General features: G+C 40.2%; 1 pseudogene; it reads left to right on the top strand.

Moving 5' to 3' along the window:
- The first annotated feature begins 208 nt into the window (after positions 1 to 208).
- On the top strand, positions 209 to 15,284 carry LOC127202001 (coronin-1B-like; annotated as a pseudogene).
- The last annotated feature ends 11,691 nt before the right edge of the window (positions 15,285 to 26,975 follow it).

The following is a 26,975-nucleotide window of genomic DNA, read 5'->3' on the forward strand; positions in this document are numbered from 1 at the left end:
TTTGTCTGGAGAAAGAGGAAGAGAGAGTCTCATGAAGTCACTCTTATAAAGTCACTAACCTTATACGTGCTATCCCCACCCCACAACTCCCGTGACCTCATCAAGCCTCCAAGCATTCTCCTTCTGACATTAACTCCTTGCATAGCAGCATCAGTCTATGAATTTGGGAGAACACAAGTATTAGGTCCATGGAAGACTAATTAAAAACATGAAGGTAAGCTCTTTGGTGAGATTAGCCACAAAACGATGAAGCCTGGATTGTAGAACTACAAACTGTAAATAGGCATTGAGCATAAAGCGACTTAGTGGTACCCAAATGGCACAGCCATATCTAACAGGAACAGCAAAAGTCATAATGCCAACACAGCTGTTTGACAAACCTTCAGCAAGGCTGAGCCGAGTGATGAAACTGCTGTGGTACTGTCCCCCACTTTTTGGCCTTGATTTCTATGTGTTGCATACTTGGGGGACTTTTATTATTTGTACAACATGGGGATATTGGATTGATGGAAATTTTTTATTATGAATCATTTACGCCCTCTCCCTGGAATACTGCTTCTAAGCTTCCCCAGGAATGTCCTGACCGTAGTATCTTTTTCCACTTTCAGGGAGATACCCTTATCTGGCCCCACTTGAAGGTCTTCCTCACACCCCGGAGGTTGTGAATCAAATAATTATGCTAAAGACCTCCTTATAAGGCTCTGACTCAAAGGTACTCTTGGCACATCTGCCCCTGGATGTTCCTCAGTAAGGAACAAGATAATCAAAACAAAGTAAACTTATAAACAATATTCAGTAGCCAAAGAAGATGGCAGCAGATAAACGCCTCTTCCTTGTATTGATGGACAAAAAGTGGCGTGGATAAATCATACAAGAATAAAATATTAAGACCGCCTTTTCTTAGAAAAGGTTACTCATGTAAGGCCACTATGGAACAAAGAACACCAAGATTAGATATATAAGTAAATTCTACAAATATATAAAATAGTAACATGGTATTATGGCAGAAACTAAATAATAACTGCAGCTGCTGTGACCTGAAGTTTTTCTTTGTCCTAGTGACAACTTGTACTCTATTAAAAGTTGGTAATATGCTGTTTTGGACATGACAACCTGCCCAGGCTGGCTTGCAGATTTTATTTCTGTCTAGTGCCCTTGAAACCCCAAGAGTTACCAGCCTGAGAACAGGCTGTCATGTTTTGACAAAATATACCCTTGAAACTTCACTATTGTTTAAATTTGGGTTATGGGGTTGATGAGGAAAAATGAATGTAAAGGATAATTCTGTTCGGTTACAGCTTATCAATGATGATGTAACTTATGACCAAAAAGAAGTTAAAACACATGATTGGGCATAAAAATGACATGATCTATGTTTTAGAACAATGTGCATCTATCCTTGCCTACCGAGTTCAGTATAAATAATGAAGCACTCTGACTGCCAGTCAGTCGGAATGTAAACTCCTCCCAGTCCCCATACCTGACTCAGTCCTCTCTTTCTTCCCTCATTACTCTTGCATCCAGCCTTCTTCAATCTCTTCCCTTTTTGAGGGCAGGACCCCAGCACCCAAATATCAGAAAAATCAGTGTGGTTGGCATGTGGGGAAGAATCTGCCAGCCAAGACTCTAATGCGCTTGTCAGAAAGAGCAGATGAGGCAAAGATACTTTTCATGTACAACTACCCTGGCAGTAGGTATAACCTCTGGAGGAGTGTAGCTAGGTGGTAAACTGAGGTAAACACTAGCCAAGGTGGGGAAAAGAGAGCAAATTAGCTGTGTTTTTATAGATAGCTGTAGCTAACAGGTATTTGCCCTCCCAAGGATAGCCATGCCTTCATTGCCGCAAGTCCACAGACTTTTCTGAGTGAAGCTCCACATGACTTCTCCAGAGCCTTATAGAGATGAGAGAGGAGGATAAGTGCGTAGCTAGCAAAACTTAGGGGATAGCACCACAACCATTAGGCACACAGATTTGAGTTCATATCCTGACTCCTCTACGATCTAACTGTGGGCCTGGATTTCTGTAAGCCTTCTTGTTTTTCACCTATAGAATGAGAATTGTGAAAGTTACGTTTCTTTGCGTCAGCAGGCAGAGATAGGGAGAAACGGCTTAATGCCATCTGTGGTCACTAAAGGAGAAGGCCTGCTGCCCACGCCCATGTTAGTGTTGCATGTTCTGTATCTTCCTTGGTTGGACGAAGCCATGTGATCTGTTCTGGCAAATGTACTGAGAGTGGAAATCAAGACCATTATGGGATTCTCCAACTCCCCAACCTTACCAGTCATCATGGAAATCAAGGATTCCAGATGAGCTACCCAGGACCAGGAGCTCATTGCTCACCTATATGGCTCAGTAGTATGAGGCAGCCATAAAACTCTAGCAAGCTACAGAAACTTTTGATGTTCCTAGCTCCAGTTACAGCAACAGCAGCAGCTACTTCCTGCTATGTCAGGGCATCTTAACAGAATTTCTGCCACATAGCAAGTAGTAAAAATAATGTAGCTGTTAAAATGAGGAATCTTATGATGACTCCATTAGGGATATTCTTCAGAAATATTTTGTTTCCATGTCTTATCACAAACGAGAAAGAAGTAGAAAGGAAGCAATAAAAATGCATGAGTATCTGTGCAATTTTAGTTTTTTATTTTACAGTCATTAGTTTCTGATCAAGACGAATAAGCATGCAGGCAGATCCTTACTACACATTTAATTATCCTAGAAAAAAGTCTGCAAGTTGAGACAAGTAATTGATTGCATGGAGAGTTTAATGCAGATGCTTAATTATAAATACATGTCATTCATTCTCTATAGTTAATGCCTATGACCATCCTTGCCTGGTTTATATCTGGATTATAACTCTGGATGACGCACTGACTACTCAAAACCTATTATAAAGATCATAGAATGGAAGATGAGAAAACATCCTATTAGGTTTCTCAAAGTGACATTCACACTTGTTTTGAAATCTCCAGATGCCAGTCATGAGAACTACAGAAGAGCCCTAGGAGCATGCTCAGGGGGTAACGTGCTTACTAGATGCCCAGGAGGCCCTTTAGTTAAGATCCCCACAGTTATGTAAAAAGCAGAGCATGGTGGCTTGTGTTTGTAATGATGATGCTGGGAGGTGGAGCAAGAGGATTTTGGTGGGGGGAGGGTGTTGGCCAGTCAGTATAGACAATTCTGAAGTGTCAGGTCAACCAATGATAGACCCCATCTCAAAACTTAAGATGGAAAATGATGAAAAAAGATCCCAGGCATTAACTTATCACCTCCACAGGTCAATGCACAAGAGTATGCACCTGCACACACACACACACACACACACACACACACACACACACACACACACACACAGACACACACTCACACTCATGCACACATACACATGTACATGCACACAAATTTACTGACAGACATGAACAAAAAGTCTTTATATTTTGAAATAATTTTTAAACCTGCAAACAGCTGTAATAATATATGAAACTCTACATTTTTATTAAGATTTGATAGTTTTAAGTATTTTTTTTCCTTATTTGTCATCTCTTTTTAAGAGAAAGCTACCTCATCAATGTTACCACAGTGTAGATATCAAGCTACAATAATTTAAAATTGATGCACTGTTATTATCTAGGGTTCAATATCTAGTTCAATCTGACCTGTTACTTCTGTAACACCCTACAGCATCTTATCTCTTCTGGCAGAAAAACCAGTCCAGACCTGGGTTAGATTTAATTTTTATGTCATTTAAATCTTCTTTAACCTAGGATATTTTCTCAGCCAGCCTTTCTCTATCCTTTGCTGTGTTTATACTTTTGAAAAATACAACCAATCTTGGTGTAAGATTTCATCCTAGAGAGATTCAGGCTATGTGTCGCTTGGACATAATTTGCAAAACGGACGTCACTTGGATGTGTTCACTAGTGCTCCTATGCCTGTCCTTGTACCCAGCAAAGGTTTTCCTGCGATCTTCACTAGACAGTTACTATTTTTCTCTTATAAGTAATAAGTCATTTATTGTATGAAGGATGTAAAGAAGACCTTAAGGATTACTTACATGATTCAGACATATCCTAAAGTTGAACAGACATTACTCTAAACCTTAAAGGAAAGGAAAAACCCAGACCAACAACATTGACAACAACCACACATGAGTAGTTTTTTTTTCTTTCTTTATTTTAATTAAATATTTTTTTTTATTTTTTACATATACATGTATATTATTATACATATATACAATGAGCTACCTATAGCAAGAAGAACCATGACACATGAAGAATCAGGAACTATATAAATGTTAGTGTTTTCGCTATTTGTATTTGGCAGGCTTGAAGAAAACATTTTTCCTATCTTGGTGAGTCTAAAATTCTGAATGAGAATCAATATCTATCATTATCTCATCATTATCAACTTAAAACATCTATCTATACCCATAACATCTTAACCACTAAACAACTAAACTTAATTGTAAAACTAAAGTATTTGGTTTTCAATCCCATCAGAGACTTGAGAAGGAATAAACATGATTACCTGAGTATAACAGGAGTGAAGATTAGTAGCTTTTCAAATGAGAAGATGACAGAGACAGTTTGTTACTTGAATAGTCACCCAAAACTTTCTATAATGTTGGAGTATCCTCTTCAGCTTTCTGGCCTAAAATATCTGACAGACATATTTGTGAGGCAGGAACTACTGAGAAGTTGTTTACCCTGTCTAGGCAGAGTTTGGCCATCGACTCTGCTTGTGTCCAAGCTTGCCCTTTTTTAGGCAGAATTCTGTCTGTGGTAGAAACAAGGACATTTTCCCCAGTGGCTTGTTTGCCACATTAGAAGTCATTTTCATAAGGAGGTTCTTTGATGGCTCATCATCCTCTTTGAGGTAGGCTGGTTATTGCCAGGAATTAACCTGTCTCATTGTCAGTGAATCTTTTAAATAATAAAAACATTTTTAAATGTCATATCCTGCATGTCTCTGAGGCTTTTGAAGACCTTACCTAGTTTATCTTCGTATAGAATCGTATCTATTTGTTACACCTAGGATGTATGTTCTTGTGATAAAAATAGACTAGTAATTGATATGACCATGATTTGACCAACTAACGATTAACGTGTATAACTTATTTATCATGAACAGCCTGCAATAGCACTTTCAAAGTATTGGAAGTAAACCTTGTATTATAATTGAGTTACATGGGTACAATACCTCATATTAGAGTAGAAATATATATATATATAATGTGTGTGAAGAATAATCCTACATTTTAATTGTATACCACTGTATCTAAAATTAAACTTATTTTGCATCTACATGCAAAGTTCTATACCAGTGAATTAAAAATAACCTTGTGAATGACATTTGAGGCATTAAGTTGAGGAGTAGAGTCTCTAATCTACTTTTTGTTCTATCTTCCCTATATATTTCTATATTCCACCTTCTTTATTTTCAACTCCTATCTCCAAACCTAAGAATGGAAGATAAAGGAAAAGAGAGACATTTCTGAGTCCAACTTTGTTTTCTCTCTAAAGAAGACCAATAATAACTTATATCCAACTCCCATTGAAAATAACCCTCTATAGCCCAAGAAAGCAACCAAAAGCCTACCTGACCCCCCTTAAAGGAGATGGGACTTTGTTCTCTTAAGGTATCTTCTGGCAGATTTGGGTCAAACAATACAGTTGTAGGTGTCCAAAAAATTGTGGAAATGATTAAACAAGCTAGGAATAGCATTTGTTGTTCAGTTTCTAAATGTTGAGAAATTCCAGGCTTGATTAGAGTCCTGTGTGAGACAATCTGAGATGCTAGACCAGTTGGGACTGGAAGCTTTATTGAAAGATGTTCTGGGAGCTGTCTTGTTCTGATGAGGAACAGCAACTGAAGCATTTGATGCTGGAACATGAAGGATGCAGGATGTCAGTGTCCAGCATGCTGAGAGGAATGAATCCTGTAAGGTCTGATCCAATGTCAGTGTTCAGTTCTTTGGTTCTGAAAACATATACTTTCTCACAAGCACTCTACAGGACTAAAATTATAAACGTATAAGGTGTGCATGATGCACAGAACAATTAAGACTGGTTTTCTACTCTTTGTATGAGCAGAAAAAGACATCTGTAAATCTTCATTCATACCATACAAAGAATGGCATCTAATAATAATTCCTTGGGGTTTTGTAGTCAACAAGAAGCATTGTCTTTGACTAGACATTCATGTCTCAGCCAGTCTCAGAGCTATTCACATATAATAGGATTAGCAATATAAGTTACCTTGTTCTGCAGTTTAAATTCTTCACATCCCCATTGTATCCCTCTCTCTCATTCCCTCCTGACCCCCCCATCCCCTTTCCCTCCCTCCCCTAGTTCTCAGAAAGAGGAGCCCCCCATCCCCTAACATCTGACCTCAGCCTATCAAGTCTCATCTGTACTACCTGTAACCTCTTCCTCTGTATCCTGGCAAGGCCACCCTGTCAGGGGGAAGTGATCAAAGTTTGATGGCCAGAGTCCATGTCCAAAGTAGTCCCTACTCTCTACATTGTGGGACCCAACAAGAAAACTGTGCTACTACATCTGAGCAGAGAGTCTAGGTCCACCTCATATATGGTCCTTGGTTGATGTATTAATCTCTGTATTGTAGTGTAGTTATTCTGTAATTATGTGGCTAATATCCGCTTATTAGTAAGTATATACCATGCATGCCTTTCTGGGTCTGGGTTACCTCACTCAGGGTGATCATTTCTAGTTCCAATCATTTACCTGCAAATGTCAAGATTTCGTTGTTTTTAATAGCCAAATAGTATTCCATTGTGTAAATGTATCACAATTTCTTTATCCATTCTTCATCTGAGGGACATCTAGGTTGTTTCCAGATGCTGGCCATTATGAATAAATCTGCTATGAACATAGTTGAGCAAATGTCCTTATTGTATGGTGGAAAATATTTTGGGTATATTCCCAGAAGTGAGTGATATGGCTGGATCTCGAGGTAGAATTATTCCCAATTTCCCGAGAAAGCACCAGATTGATTTCCAAAGTGCTTGTACAAGTTTACACTCCCACCAGCAATGGAGGAGTGTTCTCCTTTCTCCACATCCTCGCCAGCATGTGCTGTCATCTGAGTTTTTCATCTTAGCCATTTGGATAGGTCTAAGATAGAATCTCAGAGACGTTTTGAGTTGCATTTTCATGATAACTAGGAATGTTGAGCATTTCTTTGTGTTTGTCAGCCATTTTGGTGTTCCTCTGTTGAGAATTCTCTGTTTAGTTCTGTACCCCATTTTTTAATTGGGATAGTTGGCTTGCTGGTGTTTAATTTCTTAAGTTCTTTATATATTTTGGATATTAGCCCTTTGTCAGATGTAGGGTTGATGAAGAACTTTTCCCAGTTTATTGGCTGTCATTTTGTTCTTTTGACAGTTATCCTTCACCTTACAGAAGCTTTTCGGTTTCATAAGGTCCCATTTATTAATGGTTGATCTCAGCACCTGAGCTGTTGGTGTTATGTTCAGGAAGTTGTCTCTTATGCCAATGAGCTCAAGGCTCTTCCATAGTTTGGCTTCTGACAGATTTAGTGTGTCTGATTTTATGTTGAGGTCTTTAGTCCATTTGGACCTAAGTTTTTGTTGATTAATAGAATTGAATTGAAGACCCAGAAATAAACCCACATACCTATAGACACTTGAATATTTGACAAAGAAGCCAAATCCATTCAATAGAAAAAAGATAGCATCTTCAACAAATGGTGCTGGTCTAACTGGATGTCTACATGTAGAAAAAAATGTAAATAGATCCATATCTATCACCCTGCAAATGAGTAGTCTGAGGAAGAGAATGAATTTTGTTTTGTTTTATTTTTCCATGCTGGACACTACTAGGGACTGAGCCTTCAAGAACAGGCTACTCAATAAGAAGATCTACGAAGAAAATTAGATGATACATCTAACTAACACTTGTGCAAATCTCAACAAATAAGCATGAGAAACTTTGAGAGGCAAGGGAAAACGACTCCTCCACAGATTACAATGCCACATTACTGATCTCAGATAAACTGAAAGGTAAATGCCAGATGATGATTTAAGTTCCCTTTTCTGGTAAAAATGATAAAAGGCTTGAAAGAGATCAAAACCAAGAAGACCAATTTAGTCTAGGACCTGAAAAGGAAAGTTAGCAACATAAAGGCAGGAGCCATCAAAAGGGTGAGAAAACCCAGCAAAATGAAAATAAAAACACAACTTATCAACATTTGGCATACAGCCAAGACAGCCCCAACAGGAAAATCTGTGTTAATATAGATAAATCAGAGCTACCTCAAAAAATAACTGATCAATGCATTTAAATATTTTTAAAAAACATCAATAATTCAACCTCAAAACAGCAGGTGGCAGGAAATAACTTTAAAAATCAGTTATAAATTAATGATATCGAGAGTAAAAGTCAAAATAAAACAAATACATTGACCTAGAATTTCTTCTTCAGACAAAATAATATGCCAACCCTATGCAAAATATGAGAGAATACACGAATTAATAAAATTATAGATAAAAATAAAGAGGAGAGAGCAGATTCCACTGAAACTCTGAGGGTGAAAAGAAAGTGCTTTGAAACTTACTGTTTAAAAGCTGAAAATCCCTATGACTCAAACTTGAGTAAGAAGATAATACAAACCGAAACAGGTCCAACAGCAAGCAGCCGCATTGGGGCAGTGAGAGGAGAGCTCCTAACAGAGATCAACTCTGAGTGCTGCCAACCTTTTAGAAAGGACCTGCCATGATTGTTCTTCAACTCTTCTAAAGAATAGAAAGAAAAAAGAGCACTACCAAATTCTCTTTTAGGTTGCTGTCTTTTTTTGTTTTTTAATTTTAGAATGTTTTTTTTTTTTTTTAACACAATTTCACGTAGCTGAAACTGGCTTCTAACTTGCTACATATCAAAGGATAATGTCTTAATATGTTATTTTTTTTAATTTGCATATGGTATATTTTGATGATATCCACTCCAACTCCTCTCAGGTCCACCATCATTTTCCTGTTTTCCTTCAAATTATGTCCTCTGTTTTGAAATTAAAATAGAGTTACATCTCTTCTTCCTTTCCCATTCTTCTCCCCAACTCTTCCCTTGTTCCTTTCCTCCCTCCACCCAGTGCCCTGTCCCACCTCCTCCCTCTCAAGTTAGTAACCTCTTTTGACTATTATTGTTACATATGCATACATTTATACATCCAACCTGCTGATTCTGTAAACTATTGTGGGTCTGACTGCTTCCTACTGGATAATCATTTGGGAGGATCATCCTTGGGAGAGGGGAATTCTTTCTTTCTCTGCAGCCACTGTTTTTTGTTTTTTCTGTTTTCCTTCCAGAGACATTATCTTATAGTGGATGTCCTGGGGCCTTGGATCTTACAAGTTTCCTATTCCCTCTTCCAAGGTGTTCCCTGAACCTTAGTTGTGGAGATATTGCTACAGATGTATTGAAAGGGGGAAAGCATCTTGTGGTCAGTGTGCTCTATGTTTTGACCTGTTGAGGCTTTCTGTACTGGTGCCTGCTATGAAAAGAAGCTGTGTTGATGAGGGATGATGGCTACACTTACCTGTGTACATAAGGATACATATTTAGAATGAGTCAGCTATGGACAATGTTGAATCCTGACTTCCCTTGCTTCCATCTCCCATGTGCTAGGATTACATGTGTGATTCTCATGTTTCACTGTTGCCAAACTTATTCTACAAAGCTGTTCTCTTGATACCAAAACCTAATAAAGATACAACAAAAATACAAGTTCTCCAGATGATAATAGATGTAAAAATTCTCAATAAACACTTGCAAATCAAATTCAAGAGCATATTAAGATTATATGTTGTGACCAAGTTGTTTCCTGTCAGGATGCAAGGTTTGTTCAACATATGCAAATCTATAAGTATAACTCAGCATACAAATAGACTCAAGGATAGGAATCACATGATTATTTCAATAGATGCAGAAATAACCTTCAGCAATATTCAGTTTCTCTTCATGATATAATCTTCAAAGAAACTAAGAATAGAGGGCACACACTTCAAACTAGAAAAGCTATATAAAATTAACCTATGTTCAATATCATAATAAGTGGGAAAAAAACCCGAGAGCATCTTCTTCAAAATCTGGAATGAATTAAAGATGTCCTCTCTCTCCATTCACATTTGACATAGTGCTTGGAGTCTTAAGTAGAACATTTATAAAAGGAATACAAGCAAGAAAGGAGCCAAAAATTTCCAATTGCAACGATCCAATACTTAAAGTCTAAAGACTTCAGTGGAAAACTCTTACAACTGAGAAACACATAAATCTATGTATCAGGTTACAAACAGAAAAATCAGTAGCTTTCCAATGTACCATTAATGAACTTGGCTAGAAAAAAAAAAACCAAGAAAAATTTCATTTCAATAGCCTGTGAATAAATAAAACACTGAGGAATAAACTAATTTATTAGGTTTATTAGGCAGATTCTTCCACAGGGAAAACCTTAGAACAATGAAGAAAGAAAGAGAAGATGGCAGTAGAAGATGGAAAGACCTTCCATGCCTATGGAGTGGGAGAATTAGTATTATAGAAATAGCTATATTGATGAAAGCAAGCTACAGATTCCATTCAATCCCAATCACAGTTACAATGATAGTCTTCATCTACTCAAGTAAATCTAAAGACTTAAAGACATGTGGAAGCACATAAGACCCTGAATAGTAAAGGCGATCCTTCACTCAAAGAAAAATGCTGGTGTGTCAAACACCTGATCTCAAATTATACTATGGACAATAGTAACAAATGCAGCATGACATTGGTACAAAAACAGAGACATAGGAACAGTCCAGAAGCCCACACTGCTACATCCCCTCAATCTCTAAGGAAGGCATCAAAGACACACATTGGTGAAAGATAGCCTCTTTAGGAAATGTTTCTGGGCTAACTAGATAACATGAGGTAGAAGGTGCTAGATCCATCATTCTCACCCTCTGCAAAAGTTAATGCACAGGGGGCCAATGGCCTCAGTGTAACACTTGAAAATTTGACAGTGCTAGAGAAAACATAGGAAGAACACCACACACACACACACACACACACACACACACTCACACACACACACCCCAATAATTGAGAAATGGGTTTACATGAGATTAAAAATCATCTTCACAGCAAAGGAAGCAATCATCAAAGTGAAGAGACAGCCAGCTGCACACCAGACAGAGAATTAATGTCGAGAACCTATGACGAATTTTATTCTCCCAAACCCAAATAATCTAGTTTACAAATGGGCCACTGAACTGATTAGATGGCTCTTAAAAGAAGAAATACAATTGCTTAACATAGACCTGAGAAGGAATCCAACATCCTTAGCCATCAACAAAATGCAAAGTAAAACTGACCTGGAGTTAACATGTACTTCAGTTAGACTGGGTATTAATAAGAAAGAAATGATGATTCTTGCTGAAGATGTGTTAGAAGAAGGAACCCTTGCTTATTTTATATAATATAACAAATACATTTATTATATATTAAAAATATAATAAACTGCTTGTTTGTATTATGAAAACTTTTGCACTATGGAAGGCAGTATGGTGGCTTCCCTAAACACTATATCACCAAGCTGTGCTGCCCTTGGGTGCACACCTGAAGGATGCTAGCCCACTATGGCACAGGCAGTTTGCTCATCCACATTTATTCTGCATTATTCACAATTGCCAGGAAAAGGGACCAGCCGAGATGTCCATGAGCAGAGGAATGGACAAAGGCAATGGGATACATGTGTACAATGGAATATTTCACTCAGCTATAAATGATGACATTAGTAAGAAAATGGATGGGCCCAGGAATCACTATGTTAAGCAAAATACATAGTGTGCTCTCTCATAGGTTGGAACTTATGTTGAATGTGTGTGTGTGTGTGTGTGTGTGTGTGTAGTGTGTGTGTGTGTGTGTGTATAGTGTGTGTGTGCTCACACTGGAAAGATAATCACGAGGAGGGAGGAAGATATCCTATGGAAGTGGGGATAACAAAGGCACTGGAGTAAACATGAGACAGAAGTGAGTGTGCGTCTGGGAAACTTATCTGGAGGGAGGAAGGAAACTGACCACAGGTGCCCAGGGAACTTAGCAGAACCAAATGAGGCATGGAGGACCAAATGAGAACAAAGTATACTGAAATATCTATGAAAATGCCATACAGAAACCCATCATTTTGTGTGGTAAATCCAAGAATTAATAGTAAAAGAGTCTGTCAGATATATTGGGCCTGAAGGCTGAAGAAGGTACTCCAATATTTATAGAGGGTTTTGGGTGACTATTCAGGTAGAAAACTGTCTCTGTCATTTTCTCATTTGGAAAGCTACTAACCTGTACTCCAGGCATACTCAGGAAATCAAGTTTATTCCTTTTCAAGTAGCTGATGGGCTTGAAGACCAGGTAGCTTAGTCTTACAATGAGGCTTAGCTGGTTAGGGGTTAAGATGTTTTTAGGTCTAGATAGATATTTTAAGGTGATAATGACAAGATTGATGAAGATTGATCTACATTCAGAATTTTAGACTGACCAAGATAGGAAAGATGTTTTCTTCAAGGCTCTCAAATACAAATAGCCAAAACATGAAGAATGTAACATTTATATAATTCCTGATTGTGTCATGGTTCTTCTTGCTATAGGTAGTTTATTGTATGTATCTGTAATAATATAAATGTATGTGTAAAAAATGTTTAACCAATAAAAAAAATATTAAAAGAGACCATGTACATGTCCTGTGGCACCCAATGTTCCAACTCAAATTTAACACCTACTGTCCTTAGCTGATCCAGCTTAACAGTAACCCAGGACCTGCTCTGTGTACACACTTATGCTCACACAAGGACAGCACTATGCCATCACATCCATCTTATTTTGCTCCCTTTCTGTATGGCAGTATGAGAACATAGATTCATACTTTATTCAGTGGGAAATATTCTAAAACTGGTACCTATTGTAATGTTCAAGCTATCCCAACTTGGCCAGTTGGAGCCCCTTCCGGGTAGTGCCTATTTCTTTTTACATGCTCCCATATGTGACTGTGTCAGGAGGAGGGGGTGGTGGCCCCCCTTTTTTTTTTTTTTAACTTTTCTGAACTGCAAGATAGTTTAGCTCATATGGTTCCTGTCCTTCCCCAGGCCCAGAGTTTCAGATTCTAAATCTAAGGTGACTGAGATAAATGCCAGGGAGTGCAGCTAGCTAGCTGTGTTTAAAAACGAAATCTCCCAAGTGGCTCCAGTGTTCAGGTAGAGTCACAGAGCGCTGGGCTATTTGACAAGGATGTTTAGAAAGGGCCCCAGCATGTTAATGATCAGGTTTCATGACCCTATCAGAGATAATTGATTCCTTCAGGGCTCTCTGTTTTACAATTTCAGAGGAACAGTGTGACAACCAATTATCCTACAGAAATGCCACACTGCTAACTGGTCAGATTGTGACGGGGGCCTTTTTCCTTCAGTACTTCCCTTCTAGATGGTTCTAATTCTGTCTTAATGACACAGCTTACATCCAGGCACCCATTATCTCGTTTTTTTGCTTTTCCCTCTCTGATTTATCACTCTGTAGCAGAAGAGACTTAACACAAGGGTGTGTGATGAAATACCAGAGGATGGGAAGGGAGGCAATTGTTGGTTATTGGTGTATCTACAAATAGTGACTGAACACCCACTATGGACAAGGACCTACTATGTACTCAGGGTGAGGGATGAAGCATGGATAAAGCATCCTGCTCCTACTTCCTTAGAGTTACTGGCTAGTGTTTTAAGGCAACATTTAGTCCCAGCACTCATCAGATAGTAGCAGGAGATTGGCCTACTATACACAGATCCAGGCCAACCAAGTGTCACAGTGAAACCTTGTCTCAAAAGAATGACAGACAAAAAAAAAAAAAAAAAAAAAAAAAAAAAAAAAAATATATATATATATATACACATATATATAATTTGTATATATAAATATTATATATATAATTTGTATATATACATATATATTAATAAAACCAGAGCAAACATATATGTATATATTTTGAAGGACTCCCACTTCCTGTTTCCCAGGGGCTAGGATCCTGAGCCTCGGGAGGTTGTTGCTGCAGCCCCAACACCCCAGTGAGCCACAAGTCCTTCCTGAGAACTGCAGCAGAGCAAATTTCAGCCAGTAGAAAAATGACTGGTGCTATGAGGACATTCTGTGTTACCAGAGACAACTCATTCTGCATAGCTAACTCCAAGTTCCTGGCAGTGATTATGGAAGCCAGTGCCGAGATGGGGAAAAGATGCTTTCTAGTGCTCCTGCTAGGCAAGATGGGCCACATTGATAGGGCTTGTACAAGAGTGTGTGGGCGCACAGGACCTGTCTAGACATTGACTGGTGTCCCCATAACAATGAAGTCATCGCCAGTGCCTCAGAGGTCTGTGCACTTGTGGTGTGGCGGATGCTGGAGAACGGGCTGACCTCCCATCTAACAATGGTAGTAGTGGCGTTCAAAGGGCACATCATGCTCGTGAGCATCACCATTTGGCACCCCATAGCCCAAAAAATGCTACTTAGTGCAGGATGTGACAATACCGTGCTTGTCTGGAGCGTGGGTGACTGGAGAGCTTGTGCCCTGACCTCATCTATTATGTCAGCTGTAGTCATAACAGCCACCTCTAGCGCTCAGTTTGCAAAGACAAAAGCATATGCTATGTTGCCTGGTTGCGGAGCAGGAGAAGGCTCCTGAGGGGGCCTGACCCATTCCGGCCATCTTTCTGGCAGATGTCAAGGTGTTCGCCAGCAGTTTCAACCTCGTAAGCGAATGGCAAGTGGTACTCTGGGGCCTAGAAGAACTGGAAGAGCCCATGGGGCTGCAGGAGGTGGAGTCAAGCCATGCGATAGAACTATCCCATGCCGTTCTATGACCCAGACACCATTGTGGTCTATGTCTGGCGCTAGGGTGACTCCAGCATCCTGAATCACAGATGAGCCCTGCTACATCCACACCCTGAAATGCATTCGTCAGCAGAAGGGTTTGAGCAAGCGTGCCTGAGAGAGGCTTAGAGGTCAGCAAGTGCGAAACTGCCCTCTTCTACAGACTGCATGAGCACACGTGTGAACCTGCGGTCAGGACTCTGACAAGAGAGTCTGACTTCTTCCAGGATAGCCTGCACCCTGCCACCGCTAGGCCGGAGTCACCATTTGAGGCAGAGGATTGGAGGAGTGGGCTATGCGACGCTCTACAGCTGGCCTCCCAGCTCCAGCTGCCCAGGGACCTCCACAGCTGTTACCATTGCTAATGTTCCCTGTGGCAGCTTCACGGAGGCCTGGGCATCCGAGCAGCTGGAAGAGGAGATGCAGAAGCTGTGAGAGCTGGGGCTGGTGTTCAAGGGCCACCCTGAGCTTATCAGCTGCCTGGAGGAGCAGCTGGGCTGCGTAAAGAAGAGGATCCGTGGGACCATCAGGGACCAGCTCTGGAGACCGCACCCTTCTTTTCCACCCACTTCTCACCTGGCGTTGGCTGCCAGGTCACACCCAGTAGTTTGCTGCTCAGGGCAGGGCATAGCCAGCTTGTGTCTCTTCCCTGACCTAGGTTGTAAGCACCATCTGGCTTTCGGAAAGTTTGTGTACCAAGGAACTACCTCCCCAACCTTCCAGGCTACCACCTCCTCCTCCAGAGAGCTACAGAGATGGGTTCTATATTCTCATTCCAAATTAAAAACAAAAACAAAAACAAATAAAAGCAACAAACAAGATGAGAAATCAAGGAAATCTCAAGGAATTGCTGGACATACCATAATACCATAAAGGTGATAGTCCCAGCAGAGGAAGAGCCCGGGCAAAAAGGTCCTGTGGGTCGTTATATCCCTGCAGTCTGACAATCATACTAGAAAGTAGACAAAAATTGATGAAGGGAAAGTAAACAAAGCTAAGGTCATGCAAAATTCTGTGAAATATGCTAAAGATTTTTATCTTGCAAGCAAGGTAAAGACACTGAGTGCTTTTTATAAAATGCAGCAGAGTTCCAGAAAAAAGCAAGTTCTTAGCACTAGCAGGCAGCCAGGCAGGCAGGGTTAGGCAGCCAATAAATAGCTTTCTAATCTGGTGAGACATGCATCTCTATAGCATCGTATAGGGCAAAGGCAGAGAGTTGTCATTTAGCAAAAGCTGGATCTTGAGATATTTATTGCTCTCCCATCACACAGTTGTAATTCTCCCTTTGTTGTAAATGATGCAAGTTTGTTGTTTGCAAAGCAAACCAAAAAATAATTTGTGGATCATCTTTCGATGAATAATAGCAGCCTCTAGGATGGATGAAAGGAATGTACCCTCACAAAGGAACAGCACAGAATTGCCTGCTGCTTGTTAGAAGATAGCCGTGGGATTGATGTGCTCTTGATCACAGTGCATGGGGTCCGTCAGCCCCAGAGGAGGTTTGCCTCCCTGTTTTGCTGACTTGCATAATTCCCCACAAAGCAAGAACAGATCAACGGGCCAAAGCCCCAGCAGGTAGCAGTGACTGAGGGTAGTATTGCTCTTGAACCTTTAGTAGTTACCCCCTTTGCTAGTATCCTCCCTCCCCTTTGTCAGTGAGCCCCCCCCACCCCCGCTCTCAGGTAATGCCACTCCGCTCTACCTAGGTCTGCTGCTCAGAGTCCATTGAAGGCATCGTCTGAGTCTCCCATCAGTGACCTCCACTGTCGGATGTAGGGGAAGGACAAGGCGTCTCTTCTCTAAGAGTTTGCTAATCGTTGTGACATTTGCTGTGAGGCTTCCCTGGACAAAGTACCATAGGCCATTGGTACATAGTGAATTGGGTACATAGGTTTTATTATCATGTATTAGATTATGTAGACCGTTGGTATTTAATATTAGCATTTAAAACCTTTTTTCTTCCCTGCCCAGGAATAATGGAGTCAGTTCTTTGCTAGCTCTCAAAGGTAGCTTACCTGAGAGGAGAGAGGGGCCAGGCTTCCTCTCTTAAAGGGAGGACAATAGCTGTCGTCAGATGCCCAAATAATTATCACGAGAGTTGTCATCTATTAGAAGTCCTTAGTGTGTGGACTTAGCAGAGCAGAAATAAAATAGAGGCAAGTGATTTCAGGAAGAGAAAGAGGAGGGTCACAAGCACGAGGCCAGCCTGAGCTATGTGTCTAGAAAGAAAGAAAGAAAGAAAGAAACAAACAAAACAAACAAACAAACAAAAAAAAAAAAAAAGAGAAGAAAAGAAGAAAAGAAAAGAGAAAAAATATCTTAGAGACAGAAGTAGCTGCTGAAAGCATTTCTGTGCTGTGGTACCCTCCATTTCTATCGTGTGGAACAAAAAGTAAAGATGCTCCTTCCACTTTGCCCAAAAAGTGAGGCAGTGGATGTGCATGGCTTTGGTCACAGTTCTCAGAGTTAGAATGTGAAGAGTGGCACTGATGGAAAGCTGCAGAATCTCACATGGCTTCTAGGTTAGTCTCCTTGAGAAATTAGACAGTCACCAAGCACGCGTTGTTTTGGATGTCCACATATGACATACCTGTCCAGCTCCATCAAAAGGTGTCTGTGTTCCTTGAAAGATAGTTTCACTTATCTCTTTTGATAGTGACATAAATAAAAAATGAGCCGACAAGGACGGGATGCAGAAGCTCGCTGTAGCACGCTATGACAAGACAGGAATCAGGATCAGAGAAACAGTAACAGAAGGATAGTCCCCACAGGTCACTGAAAGACAGAACAATTGATGCTTCCTGCATCTTGCTTAGTTGATGGCAGCTCTGGAGGTGGCTCCAGCCATCTCCAATATTTGTTGCAGTGTCCTTTGGCTATTCATATAATGAATAGCTATTTGTGGGGTGGGGGACAGGGAAGACAATACCCACATTATCATTAGTTCTTAAAAGTATTACCAACTTTACATTTAAGAACAGAAGGCTGGAAAAAAAAGCTATTTGATTTTTCCTTTGGGGTTGGCCCTCAGCAAAAGATGGAGTGGGAAATTGGGAAGTATAGAGTTTCAGAGGAGAAAGAGACACCAGAGCACACAACCTAGTGGCTTTCAAACTCTTAGATTCAATAGCACAGTTTTTGAGGGGATCTAAAATTACTATCTGTTACTTGTTCGTAAGCAAAACAGCCATTTTGTGGAAATGGAAAAACATGGACAATGTCAGTAAGATACAGTGTCATTGCAAACCATATAGAGATCTTTGACTTGATCTATTATATCCTGTCTCATTTATGTTTTAAAATCTTCATATATGAGCTTATGCTTGGTCTTAAGATTGACAAGGCTACTATTCATTTATTTACTTGTATTTATTTTATGTGTTTTCATGTATGTGTGGGTACACATGCGAATGTGAGTGTGTGTGTGTGTGTGTGTGTGTGAAAGAGAGAGAGAGAGAGAGAGAGAGAGAGAGAGAGAGAGAGAGAGAGAGAGAGAGAGAGAGAGAGAGAGAGAAAGGATATGGTTCCCTAGGTGACACCTCTTTTTTTTTTTTTTTTTTTTTTTTTTAAAGAGAATCTCTCATTGGCCTGGAACTTGCCAGGTAGGCTAGGCTGCCTAAGCAGAAAATCCCAAGACCCAAGCCTCTCCTTGTATTTAGTACCATTCCTGAATTTTTATATACTGATTATGATAATTAAACTCCAGGTCAATATGTATATATTCTACTGAGTTCAATTTAGTGTTGCTCATATATATATTTGGGTGTGGGGCTGACCATTTAGGTATGGGCAGTCTGTTAAGAGACTGATCCCTGAAGAAAATGACTCTCTCTCCATTAGCAGTCATTGGCTTCCTGTAGCTCTTCAACTAGGCCTGAGGTCTTGTGCATCTTTCCTCTATCCATCCTAGAATGTGGGTTAGTGTGTTCTTGTGCAGGTCTTATGCAGGCAATCACATCATTTGGAGTTCACGGGTGTAGCATCCCTGATACTTCCAGAAGGTACCATTTCACATCCATTCCCCATGTCTTCTAGTTCTTATAGTCTTTGTGCTCCTTCTTCCACAGTGGTCCTTGAACCTTGAGTGCAGGAGCTTTGTTATAAATGTCTGATTCGGATTGGGACACCCTAGAGTCACTTGCTCTCTGCACTTTGACCATATGTAGTTTCCTGTAGTATCCTCTGTCTAATGCAAAAATCTGCTTCTTTGACGAAGGCTGAGAGCTGCGCTAACCTATGGTCTAAGGATATGCATTTAGAAGGCAGTTGGCTACCACATCAGTTTAGCAAAATAGTGGTAGTAGATTCTCCTGTAGGTTCTATGACCTCCCCAGGATAGGCTAAGTTTACAGTATCGGGCGTGAGTTCCTTACTATTGACTCTGTCTTAACTTTATTCAGAAAGCCATCGTCAAGTGTAGCATTGGCATACCTTACCTGGTCCTTCATTGTTCTCATTCACTGGATTTATAACCGTGAAGGATTGCTGATAACTTTCCTTCTTCCGTGGTTTACTTAGCACCGTTGGACCCTATTAGAACTTGACATCATGGAGAAGGCTTCGAGGTCTTTATCAACTTGGTTTCTCTAAGTCCTGTTACCAAGGCGTGTGATGTCTTTAGCCATAGTGTCTTATCTAGGAGGCAATCAAGATCCATGGGAAGTTTGGGGTGGTTTCTTGGACCCCTTTAATAGTATTATTATAGCAAATATTTGTAATATTTAGTGAAATTTTTGTTACTCCAATAAAGTACCTGAAAGACCTTAGAGAGGGTGGAAAAGGTCAATTTTGTTGCTATTTTGTTAGTTTCAGTCTATGGGATTGGCCAAGATGTTTTGGGGCCTGTAGTGAGGCAAAATGTCACTGTGGAGTATGTGCAGGACTGTTTACTTCATGGCCAGGAGGGTTGCAGAGTCACAGGACCTTTTGAGAGTCCATACCCAGTGACTTAAGTACTTCTCACTAGGTTCCACCCCCTACACATGCGTCCTCGTGGGGCTCTCAGCAAATACCATGACTAAGAGAGTGATGATCCCTGGGAGGCAAGGAGGAAGTCCAGTTCAACATGACTCAGTAGCCTTGTGATGGCTAAAACTTCTAGACTCTGATAGCAGGCAGTTTACTTTAGGCATGTGTAAGTACAGCACAACTTGAAGGAAAAAAAGTTTCCCAGAGATAGTGAACTCAGTCCCATGTGCACAAGAAAACCTAAGCCATGTCTCCATTGAAAGGCTCTGTAAAGTACATGTGACTTTTTCCACAAACACGGGTTCTATAGATGGACCACATGTGGCATCTCAAGGGTCTGCGGGAGGATATGGCATGGTCTTAGTCATACAGATAGCACAAACTTCATCGAGCTCTTAACCTCATCATTCTCAGGCTTCTCAGACACGCACATTTCTTCCTTTGAAGAGACAACCCCGTGCATTTAACATTCCCGGTTTCCCTAGTGCTTATCCGTGAGTACAAGGGCCTCGTGCCCTCTACACACTCTGGAGACCATGACTTTAATATGTGGTCTTAGAAAAGCAATCTATCTACAAACTATGGAAACTTGTGCACTAACCTAAAATAAAGTCCACCCGATCAATGATTTAAACATAAACATAACTAACATGCTCTAACTACAAATGAAAAACAGAGACTTTATTAGAATCTATAGCTCAATACCTAAGTTCATAAGTTTGAAATACTGTTTTGGAAGACACGGTGAGTCAGTCAGAGGCTTGTGTTATGCAAAATAAATAAACATGCATATGAAAGAACAGGAAATATCCTGAACAAGCAAAAAGAAAGTTCAAGGCAGAGGCACAGCGGATGTTAAATCAGAAGATAGGAGGACCAGTGCACGTTAGAACTGGAAACTGCTTTGTTTTAAATGTCAGACTACATTAGTGTCCAGACTCTCTGATGATTAGGCTTTTCAGCTGTTCCAGTATCAGAGGGGCATTAGGAGGGAGTGTGGAGCACAGGTTCTGTTGGTGTCAGGTTGGTATCAGCACTACAGGACTTCCATACCCTTGACTACACCTGTGAAGAGCTGACCAACCACGGTAGCTAAACTCTTCCCTTGGGGCTGATGTGGAGGACCATTTGGTTTGGCTAAATTCCTTTAAAAGTTTTTGTTTGTTTTGTGTCTTTTTTAAGAAGGTGACATTAATTGATCCTAAGTGCTTACGTGACATTGTTTTGGTACATGCATCCATTAAGTAATAATCAAATAAGGGCAACGAACACGTCTGTGGTGGTTTTAATAGGTATGCTTCCCATAGATGTATGTGTTTAAATGCTCGGCCACAGGGAGAGACGCTATTAGAAGGTGTGGCCTTGTTGGAGGAAGTGTGCCACTGTGGAGGTGGGCTTTGAGGTCATATATGCTCAAGCTATGCTCAGTATGGCACACAGTCTCCTTCGGCTGCCTTCAGATCAAACAAGATGCAGAACTCTCAACTCCTCCTGTAGCACCATGCCTGCCTGCACGCTGCCATGCTTCCCACCGTGATGGTAATGGGCTAAACCTTTGAAACTATAAGCCAGCCCCAGTTAGATGTTTTCCTTTATAAGAGTTGCCTTATTCACAGTGTCTCTTCATGGAAATGAACTCTAAGACACTATCCATCACCTTATACAAAATTTTCTCTTGTGGATAACACACAGTATACAAGATAAGTCATATGACTAACAAATTTAAGATTACTATCATATCAAGTATGTTTTCTGACCACTATGGGATAAAACTAGAACCCCACAACAGTAAGAAATTTGGAAAATTAAAAAAAAAAAAAAAAAACCATGAACTATCATATTCCAGTTCAGATATTTAAACTAACTATGAAACTATTTTGTGACTAGATCTGCCACTAATTCTTATTTTTTATACTATTTTTAAAGTATATATCTGCACATCACAATCAAACATTTTGGAATTTGTATTTCAATAAAATTATAATATTCTGTATTGTTTTTCATGGATTTAAGTAAATGCATGCACCCTGATTAGTTCATCCTGCTGTAGAAGACTGTTGAAAGGATTCATTACCCACAGAATGATTAAGGACTCTGAAAGAGTGCACTGCAAAGAACCTAATGAGCCAAGAACGAAGCATGTGTTTGTACCTTTAAAAATAACTGTTTTCTAAATAATTTTCATAGTATATTTAACTTTTTTTGATAAAGCACTTAAGATGATCTATGGCAAAAGAAACCCATCTCTCCTATTCATTTTGAAGAATACATTATTGTTAGTGTAGTGACCCCCATATGTTTCTACTTTTGCACCTGGTGATGAGACTTCCCCCGCCCCCTCCCTTGTCTCTGGAAATGGCTGTTCCAGCATCGATTTCTATTAAGCAAACTTATTTGATAACCATAATGAATGAGATCATATAGTTCTTTTAAAGGAACTTTTGCATTGCAATATCAAAATACCTGACAAAAAAACTCAGGGAAGAAAAAAAATTATTGTGGCTCATGGTCTCAAGGGTCTTATTCCATCATCTCTTGTCCTAGGTGATTGGGCAGAGCATGGTGGTGGCAGGAATACGTGGTGGAAAAGCTGTTCACTTCATGGTGGACAGGAATCAAGAGCTCATGACAGGAAGAAGTCAGGGATACTATAACCCTGAGAACACACCTCTGTGACCCACTTCTTATAGCTAGGCCATGCCCAGTAAAGTCTCCAGAAGAGTGCCGCTTGCTGGAGAGCAGGTATACAACATCTGTATACATGTGGGAGGCGCACTTCATAGTCAGACCATAAGATAAGGCCTTTCTCTCTCTGTCTTGCTCATTTTGCTTAAATGAATAGTATACCCCTTGAAGACCAAAGTAGTTATATGACCGAGCAGAAGTCACTCAGCCAAGTAGAGGCAAATCAATGACAGTTTGTTGAATCTTGCTCAGGAATCACAACAGCCTAAATTACATTCTTTCCCATTGTTCCCAACACTTTTTTTTTCTGGGGAGAAACAGGTCATATTATCATCCCTCTACTTTTTGAAAGACTAGGATATGCTATGAAGGAAGATTTTCCACTAACAGTGTTAGACTGAGTGAGGAGCCTTGAAGGACTGGAGCTCACAGAGGATCTGCTACCCACTGCCTCTCATGTAAACACACCTTTGAGTTGTCACTCTACCCATCTTTTCCTCATCATTTCTGCCTCAGTGAGGCTCTGAGTTATTTGTGCTGCTTTTCTTTCTCTGCTGTATAAGAAGCCAAATAGGAATGCTAATTATTGCCTCTCCAATATTAACATTAATAGCCTCTTTTTATTGCACTATGGCAAATTTATATGGGTTTTTTTTTCAGTTAAATACAGTTCTCAGTAAAATATTACAGATCTACATCCATTCTTTGACAGGCAGTAATCTAGGTTTTTCCTGATCTGATTTATTGTTCTTGTAGCATTCAGGGTAGACATTCTTAGCCCCAGTTTGAGAGGTGAGAAAATTGATATTAAGTGGATTGGAGGAGGAGAGAGAAGAACAGTTAGACAGTGAACAGAGTTTGCAGGGAGGGATCGAGGCCCCATGGAGTAGAACCGAATTGCACCAACACCTAAAGAAGTTCTGCATGAGTTGGAGGTGTGCATTTATTCCTTTCATGTGTCTTTCTTTGTGAATCTGACATTAACCTCATTCCCCTCTTTCCATTGATACTGCTTATCTCCCAAAGAGGAGCCACAAACCCTATTTTCACGGTTAAATCTTGTATATGTCATCATACCCCAATACCTTGCTGGTGTCAGTGCTGAGGATTACTCCACTCATCTTCATGTCTCAGGGTTCTCTGGGCACCAGACACAGGTGGGGAGAAATGGTGGCCACCCTCCTTAGTAAATAAATCTCTCAGATCTTGAGTCTCTGCTCGCTACTTCATTTTTCTTCCATTTTTCATGTTCTTTCCATCATCACAAACAAGCAGTCTTTTTCTGCAGCTACAGATGGCCTTCTATAGCTTTCTATAGCTTTCTATAGCTTTCTATAGCCTTCTATAGCTTTCTATAGCTTTCTATAGCCTTCTATAGCTTTCTATAGCTTTCTATAGCTTTCTACAGCCTTCTATAGCCTTCTATAGCCTTCTATAGCCTTCTATAGCTTTCTATAGCCTTCTATAACCTTCTATAGCTTTCTATAGCCTTCTATAGCTTTCTATAGCTTTCTATAGCCTTCTATAGCTTTCTATAGCTTTCTATAGCTTGTTATAATATAACTTACTGATACTTCACATAGATTACGTTTCATGAAGGGTTTGAGATACCCAGTGTGCTTTTCTTCTGGGCCATGATTTTGGTCATTTTTGTTATCTTAAAATGGGTAGAGATGAAACACAGCTCATTTCCCCCCAATAAATAAGCTCTTTCACTTGCTGATTTGTTTCTTCTTCTTTGTGCCAGCCTCCTGTTAGTTTTTGGTGCTTTTCCTCCACATGTTCATTTCTTCATTGCATTTCTCCTCCTGCTCTCTCCTGTGTCTGCTTGCTGTCCATCCTAATGGCCTCGTGTTATGTGCAGCAGTCACTCTCTCCCTTTATTTCACTTCCTGCCCCCTCTCTGCCCCTTTGTGCTCTGCAATGACTATTACTTTACGTAAACCTACAGTGACCACTGCATCATCTGTTGCACTGAGTTGGATGATATTTTGCTGTACTCTGTAGTTGCCCCACAAGTTCGTCTTCTCATCCCATCAGACTCTTCCTCTTATCACAGAGCAGGGATGAAACAGTGCTAAAACCAGAAACCAACAGGGAGCCTTCTTAAAAGCTTCAGAGCATCAGAGAATGAGAATCACTCTTAAATGCTCTCTCTCTCTCTCTCTCTTCTCCTCCTCTCTCTCTCTCTCTCTCTCTCTCTCTGTGTGTGTGTGTGTGTGTGTGTGTGTGTGTGTGTGTACATGTAAGACTCAGGCTGTTCAAGATATATCCTATCCATGGATGGAGGAAAGGGAGGAGCACTTGTAAGGGCTCTGAAGTCCCTTGTGGGGATGGTAGAGATGGTGGTGACAATGACAGTGGAATGAAAGTGGCGTTGTTTTCCCAGTGTGCTTCGGGTACAGAAGAACGTGAAGGGCCTTGTGATGCCTTGAAATGAGGAAACTGTGTGGAGACTTAGTCCATTCATAATTCCCTGATCACATTTTTCTGCTTCTGGCACTTCACTGGCCTTCTCTCCTGTCCAAGTGCTGAGCAGCCTTGGCCCAGCTCAGCCTCTGAGATCAGATGAAATTGGGTGCATTCTGGGTAGCATGACTTCCTGCCTAGAAATCTCTCCTTCACCTTCTTTTTACCCAATGTCCATTCTTGCTTTTCTCTACCATCCCATTTGTCACCTATGTCACCAACTATCCCTATCAGTTCCCTTTTTTGAACCAAAGTCTTTAGTAAGCCCCAGTCTCCGTTTCCCTCAGCATTCACTGCTCTGTGTTCTCTCTCGCTTCTGGGAAAATTTAAAAACAGCAGAACTCTTCATCCTCCACTTCTATTTGGAAAGGCAGTTGTCCAAGTCAGGGGGTCTCCACTCTTGCTTATATTTGTCCACCACTATGATTATTGACGCACACCTTATATTCCCTTTGCTCAGTTAGGAGCTGTTGGAGGGTACAGTCTACTTGCTTACGTCATGTCCCTCTTAGTGAGGCTTGTAGGTAAATTGTCAATAAATGTTTATTGAATTTGGTTCTCTCATAGCACTTATTATTGCTAGTAAGTCTTTCCAAAGATCATTCATTTTTTTAAAAAAAAGTTCATCTTAAGATGGGTTAAGACACTATTAATGGCATAATAACAGGAACCATCTTAGATACATGCTTTTCTTTTCAGTTACAGAATTTATATTTTCCCATAGTTGATTTTATGATTTAAAGAATGAATTAGGTGATGAGTACTAATCTTTGTTTCTAAAAATGTAGTTACTGGTGTTTAGTAATGCTACTTGATTCTGAATCAATGGTATTTATGAAATGTGTACTTTTAGTAAAAGCAGATTGGAAAAAGTTCTTCTTTTTCACTACATGTGAGTTTAAACAAAGGGTGATGGCGCGTTCTCTTATCTGGGCACGAGCTCCTGTTAGATGCAATATGCTTCTGATTGGTGCTTATTCTGTTGCAAAGTTTGGTCTGAAAACAGTCTCCTCCTTTCTCCCTTGCTTACCATGGAAATAACATAATCCATCTCAGACACCGTTGGGTGTGTGAAATGCTGCTTGGCTGAAGAAAGGAAGATTGATCCACAGGAATAAATGCTAACGAGAGACGCTTGTGATCCTGCTGAACCACTCGAGTCCCAGTAACCTATGAAGCATTGAAGTCTGCAGTTTTAAAAAATATTCAATTTAGGGAGTTCTTGGTCTTATCAAGCAATGATGAAGACAAATATGTGACATTTCAGACTAGAACACGGATATAGAAATAAAATTTGCTTCCTCTAAGAGTGACCCAAACTGCTACTTTGAATTTTTTCTTACATTTGTTCATTATTTTGTGTCTGTGCATGTGTACAAAAGCATGTGCCATAACATATGATGTATGTGAGGCTTAGAGGACAACTTGCAATAAACAGTTTTCTCTCTTCATTATGCAGGTCCCAGGAATTGAACTCAGTTCTTCAGGCTTGGTGGAAAGTGCATTGCCCACTGAGCTATTTTATGGGCCTTGATTTACTTCTTTGCTCATATTTCTTGTGGCATTTGAGGCACTGGGAATGTTGTGAAATATTTGAGGCATTTAAAAGCAAGCACCAGCTCTTCACAATTCTTTATACAAAAGTCTACTGGGAGGAAGGGACTGGTGAGATGACAGTACTAACAGGCTCATTTGGATTCACAAATGTCTAAGAAACTGTCCGTTGAGGTGTCCGTAATTTAATAAGAGCAAGTCTAGGGCTCATATTGTTTTCCTTCATTCTATGCTATCAAAAGCATGAAACATTGAGGGGGAACTCTATCTACTCAATGAAAGAATTATCTTTCTAAGGATTAGGCTCTGTGAGGATCACCAGACCCCTCAGAACCATCGGTAGATCACAGATCCAAGAAACATTGGAAAGACTCACCACT

The sequence above is a fragment of the Acomys russatus genome, chromosome 18 (assembly GCF_903995435.1).
Source record: "Acomys russatus chromosome 18, mAcoRus1.1, whole genome shotgun sequence".
Taxonomy (NCBI): domain Eukaryota; kingdom Metazoa; phylum Chordata; class Mammalia; order Rodentia; family Muridae; genus Acomys; species Acomys russatus.